Genomic DNA, 6,614 nt, shown 5'->3' with positions numbered 1-6,614 from the left:
AGTAGACTGGCGGCCTTCGGAGTTGGATGGCCATCTGAGGGTTCCTTTGATTTGAGGGTTCCTTCAAAGTCAGAAGTGTTGTTTATGGGAATCCTGGTTACCCTGATCAGGCCCCATACATAAATGTTTGGATAGACATTGTTTCTGATGCTCCTAAGTATCTGAAAGATTGCAGAGTAAGTCAGACTCTCTGCCGGCGCCTGCCTCTCATACGGTTCTTCTGGCAGGGCCAAAGAGCACTGCAGCACCTCAGAAATCCCTTAAACCTGTTTTACAGAACCCTCCGGAAGATCCGGAGATCCTCAATCCCCCTCCCTATTGTTCTCTTGGTAACCACTTTAAGCCCCTTGAGTCTCAGGAGGCAGCCTCTCTTTGGAGCCCCACACACTCGGACAGGGGCTGTCTAATACCTTCACAGGATCCGGACCCCATCCCCGATTCGTCGCAACCTGCAGCTGTCCTGGCGCCTCTCCGACAGATAGCCCCACCTGGGGGAGACACCCAGACCTCTTTCATGGTGTATGTCCCCTTTTCAACTAGTGATCTGTATAATTGGAAGTTGCAAACTCCGTCCTCAGAAAAACCCCAAGGCTTGACCTCCCTTTTAGAATCCATCTTCTTCACCCACCAACACATGTGGGATGATTGCCAGCAGCTTTTACAGGTTTTGTTCACTACAGAGGAGAAGGAACACATTCTGAGGGAAGCTGCAAGAGGAGTCTCGGACCCCACTGGGCAGCCCACCACTGACCCCGCATGGATACAACTTGTATTTCCCAGCACCCGACCCGACTGGAATCCCAACACAGATCCAGGTAAGGAGGCTCTCTTGAGGTATTGCCAGTTGTTACTCCGAGGCCTCCAGGCAGCGGCTCGTCGACCAGTTAATTTATCCAAAGTAAGTGAGGAGTCACTGGCAGCATTTTTAGAGAGGTTACTAGAATCTTATAGATTGTATGCTCCCATGGAACCAGAGGACCCAAATAATCGGCGAGCCATTAATTTAGCCTTTGTTAGTCAGTCGGCCCCAGATATCAGAAAGATATTACAGAAACTAGAAGGATTTGAAGGAGAGAACTTATCTAAGCTTCTCAAGATTGCCCAGAAGGTATTCAACAACAGGGATGAGGTCCCGAAGGTTATGTTTGTTGGACAGGATAAGTCACGGTCCCATTCCAGCCGGACCAGGACGGGCCTAGGGCCAAGCCGATGCCCCGAGGGAAAGGCGGACCAGGGTCGGAATAACTTAGAAAAGGACCAATGTGCATACTGTAAGAAGAAAGGACATTGGAAGAACATGTGCCCCGAAAAGGGCCAGGGCCCGGGGATAAAGGCCCCACTCATTATGTTGGAGGATACAGAATGAGGAGGTCAGGGCTCCTACATTATGAGCCTCCGGGAGCCCAGGGTAACATTGCAAGTTGGGGGCCAACCTGTAAACGTTTTAGTGGACACGGGGGCTACGTACTCAGTCTTGCAGAGTACAAAAGGCCTCCTATCAAAAGAAAAGATTTTAATACAAGGAGCCACAGGACGAGGGAAATCTTACCCTTGGACCCAGGCCAGAATTACCGACCTAGGAAAAGAGACCATCACTCATTTGTTCCTGGTTATGCCTGAATACCCGTACCCCTTGCTGTGGAGAGACTTACTACAAAAATTACGGGCCACCATCTCTTTTAAGGAAGGACACACTGAACTAACTCTGGGGGCCACTCCATCTGCAATAATACTCACTTGCCCCCTCTCTGAAGAATACCATTTATTGGAGGAGCCTGTTTTCGATCCCTGCCCTAATGCATCACTGTTAAAAGAACTGCAGTAAATATCACCTGCCTCAGGCCAGACCTGACTGACGTCCCGTGGCCACAACCGGCTGCTACACTGTACACCGATGGAAGAAGCAGCTTCGTCGCAGGAGTCAGGTATGCTGGGGTGGCAGTAGTTACCAGAGGGACTGTTATCTGGGCTCAGGCCCTGAGCCATGGAACGTCAGCTCAGCGAGCTGAACTCATCGCTGTGACCCAAGCACTCTGACGGGGTAAGTAGAAAACGGTTAACATCTATACAGACAGCAGGTATGCCTTTGCCACTGCACATATTCATAGGGCACTCTATAAAGAGAGAGGATTACTCACCTCAGCGGGGAAGGAAATCAGGAACAAAGAAGAGATCTCAGCTCTCTTGGAAGCCATCTGGCTGCCTAAGAAAGTAGCTATCATACATTGTCCAGGTCACCGGAGAACTGAGTCTGAGGTAGACCGGGGAAATGCCTTTGCCGACCAGACCACAAAGGAAGCCGCCCGAAAACCAGTGGGGCCTATTGACATTCTTCCAGTTCTGCCCCCCGGAACGCTTTCAGACTCACCCGTCTACACCCCGGGTAAACTTGAATTATGCAGTAAGCTAAAGGGAGTAAAAGGACCCACTGGGTGGATCCACCTCCCCGATGGACGCACCCTAGGACCCGGTGCCCTAAGTCAAGAACTAGTCTCACTAGTCCATGAGGACACCCACCTAGGAGGGATAAAGTTAAATGAACTTTTGAAAAGAGACTATTATATCCCAGGGCTACACAAAACTGCCAAAGAGGTAACAACAAGATGTCATATTTGCGCCCAAGTTAACCCTGGGCCTCCTGTTGAAGTACAAATTGGATGAAGACTCAGGAGCCAAGCCCTGGGAGAACATTGGGAATTAGACTTTACAGAAGTAAGCCCTGGAACTTTTGGATTTAAGTATCTACTCGTGTTTATCGACACCTACTCAGGATGGGCTGAAGCCTTCGCAACTAAGAGAGAAACTGCTCAGATAGTAGCTAAGAAATTAGTATCAGAAATAGTACCCCTATTCGGCTTGCCATTAGCACTGGGGTCCGACAATGGCCCGGTGTTTATCGCCAAAACAAGTCAAACCTTAGCCAAAACGTTATGTATTAATTGGAAACTACACTGTATATATAGACCTCAGAGTTCAGGCCAGGTAGAAAGAATGAACAGGACTTTAAAAGAAACTTTAACCAAGTTTAAACTTGAAACTGGTGAGAATTGGGTGAGCCTCCTCCCCTTTGCCCTTCTTAGGGTGAGATGTACCCCTTACCTCCAAGGCCTCACTCCATATGAAATCATATTTGGGAGACCGCCACCTCTTCTGCCCAAGATAGGGGTAGAAGAGGCGACTGAAATTCACAATTTCTCACTATTTAAGTCCTTACAGGCACTACACTCGGCAAGGAAGGAGATTCAACACTTAATCTCCGCCACCCGGGAGAGTCCTGGACAATCACTTAAACCTCATAGCCACTCCCCTGGTGACTGGATTTGGGTAAAGAAGACACGGCCAGCCGCCCTTGAGCCCCGCTGGGACGGACCCTTTCCTGTCATCTTCACCACTCCCACTGTGGTCAGGGTTGCTGGGAGACGTCATTGGATTCATCACACCCGCATCAAGGCTGTTCAATCACTCTTCACCCCTCCCACCACAGTCAGGGTTGCTGGGAGACCTCATTGGATTCATCACACCCGCATCAAGGCTGCTCAACCACCACCAGACACTGAGAAATGGTGTGTCCGCCCAACAGGAGACCCTCTCAAGATAAGACTCTCGTGGGTTTAATGATAGTAGGATTGATTGCTATCAATAGTGTAAGAGGGAATCCTCATCAACCTTTGCAAGCCAGATGGGAGCTAATTAGATCAGAAACAGGGGCTTCTATATCAGTTAATCAGACTATGTATCAACCTACATTCAATGTAGATCTATGTGCCATCCTCGGGCAGCCTGAAAAAGCTTTCTATAAGGCAAGAGGCCGACTCTGGTCATCTCCATATGGGTGCACATACCCCGCTATGGAAAGAAGCCTTCAAGAAACACAGCTTTATATGTGTCCTCAGGGAGGAAGCCCCACATGTGCTAAGCTAAATGAATATTATTGTGCCAATTGGGGTTGTGAGACCATAGCTCCCTGGAAAAATACTGACCCTTTCCTGACTCTTACCCGTCCTAGTCAATCCTCTTGTACCAGCTCAGGAAAATGTAATCCTATTATTCTCACTGTGAAACGATGGACACACCCGTTCTGGCTTACAGGGAAAACATAGAGTCTAAGGTTATATGTTTCTGGAACGGATCCAGGGTTACTCATAACAATTCAGAAGAAACCAGTTACGGCCCCCATACATCCGATTGGGCCAAACTCATTTCTATTTCGGAATCCAAACCCATACAGGCCAAGACCTAAGCATAAAGCATAAGGTTACGACCCCTGCTCCAAGCCAAGGGCCTACCCATCGTGCCCCTAGGATAAGAGCAACTCCAAATACCCCACAAGATTCTATATTGAAAATGTTAACAGCCGTATACAAGTTTGTTAATACTAGTAATCCAAATATCACAGATGATTGTTGGTTTTGCCTTAACCCGGCGTCCCCATATTATGTAGGATTGGGAGCTGTTGCTATTTTGGGAAGTAATGAAAGTACTATAAGGAATCTGTCTGCCCCTAATAATACTGTTTGCCCCTGGAGAAAGCACCCAAAGCTGACTCTTGGAGATCTCCAGGGACAAGGAACTTGTATATACACCTCTTCTTATCGTATTAATGATTCTACTTATAGAGAAAATTGCAATACAGCTATACAGGTGAAATCAACGTCTAACAACTACTTAGCTGCTCCTAAGGGAACTTGGTTTGCTTGTAATACTGGATTAACCCCTTGTATTAACCTTAACTACTGGGGAGAAAATGCTGGATTTTGCATCCTAGTTCATGTCATTCCTCAAGTCTACTTTTATTCTGGTGAGGAGGGGCGAGAGCACTTCCAATATCTAGAGGCCAGAGTGAAAAGGGCTCCTATTTTAGTTCCCCTTTTAGTAGGAATAGGGGTGGCAGGATCTGCTGCAGTAGGAACGGCAGCCCTTGTTACTGGAAGTTCCAACTATAAGGCCTTAAGCCAACAAATAAATGAAGACCTATCGACTCTTGAAAAATCTATCAATCACCTTGAGACCTCTCTTAACTCCTTGGCTGAAGTAGTCCTGCAGAACAGAAGAGGACTAGACCTTCTGTTTCTAAAACAAGGCGGTCTCTGCATAGCACTAGGTCAAACTTGCTGTTTTTATGCCAACCATTCTGGAATTATACGAGACAGCCTAGTGCTAATAAGACAGAGGGTTAAAGACAGAGAAGAACGACTTAGGCACGGAGAATCTTGGTATGAAGGACTTTTTAATAACACCCCTTGGTTAACAACTCTCCTGACAGCCATTACAGGCCCCCTTATTCTAGTCTTCCTGGGCCTTTTGTTCGGGCCCTGTGTAATTAATTGGATAACTGCCTATGTTAAGAAGCGGGTACAGGCAGTAAAACTCTTAGTTCTCAGAACTCATTACCAGCCACTCCAGGTTGAAGATTCAATGGTTTGAATTCCTACGAAAACCAGTGGGGAATGGAAAAGCGGAAATTCTCCAGTTTCAGGGAAGAGGTATCTCCAGGCGCCATCTCCTAGGGAGAGCAGTAACTCAATTACAGGGAGGTGATTTCCCCGGGTGCCAGCTCCAGGGAGAAGCGCAACATTCCAAGGAAAAGATGATAGAACTGTCTATTAGGCCCTGTTTGCTGGGAGTTCCCCTGAATACATTTATCTGTGTACAAAGAGTTAACGACTAACTTCTGCTTCATGTAATCTGTTCATTCAAAGATGTAGTAAAAAACCTTATAAGCAGCCTGCTCGGGAAGCTTGGGGCTGATCTCTTCTAACCCTACGTGGTAGAGTGTCGCCGGCCAGCTAATAAAGGCTCATAATTAATCTCATTTGGCTCTGTGGGTCTCAGAATCATTCGCGCCACAACAAGATCAATTTTAGAATGAATTAGGAAGCTTCCTACCTCTTTCTATTTGTGGAGCAGTTTAATTGTCATGGGTTTTATCTGTCCTTTGAAAACTTGAAAGGCTGCAACAGTAAAACTACGGGGGCCTCGTGTGTGAAGGGATAGGGCATGTCATTGAAGAGAGCTCTCAAACTTCAATTTCTTGCTTGATTATATTAGTCCATTGTGTATTCGTGTTTTTGTTGCTGGTGTTTTGGTTTTTACTTCTTCAAATGAATATTGGAAACAGTTCTCCTAAACCATCTATTTGCTCAAACTCGCCAGTAAGCAAACTAATGCAATTTAAAACAACCTATTTCTCCCATTAGGAAAAATTAAAATAAAATGTCTAATATGTATGAGGCCATAGAGAATGTTCATGAGTATGTCAGTTGTTCCTGCCCTATTTGCTAGGCAACTAAGGGGCGGGGGGGTGGCGGGGTTCATCAAAATGAAAGAGGATAACCCCGCACTTGAAGATGTCCGGGGTACCAGTAATATTGTTTCCTATAAGGGTGCCGGTGATATGGAGTGTACAGTTTATAAAATTCATTGAGCTTTGTACTTACATGCACAACTTTCTGCATGTGTATATCTCAGTTATGTTTTTAAAATATGGCTTTTGCCACAGCTGTATACACGGACTTTGCTTACCCGAGGAGACCATGCACTTCCTAAGGAAATTACTAATGCCAGACCCAGCTCTGGGACTCCTGCTTCCCTAACTCAGACAAATTTAATGGCTT

This window comes from Pteropus alecto, unplaced genomic scaffold, assembly GCF_000325575.1.
Source record: "Pteropus alecto unplaced genomic scaffold, ASM32557v1 scaffold38, whole genome shotgun sequence".
Taxonomy (NCBI): Eukaryota; Metazoa; Chordata; class Mammalia; order Chiroptera; family Pteropodidae; genus Pteropus; species Pteropus alecto.
Note: the sequence above shows the minus strand (reverse complement) of the source record.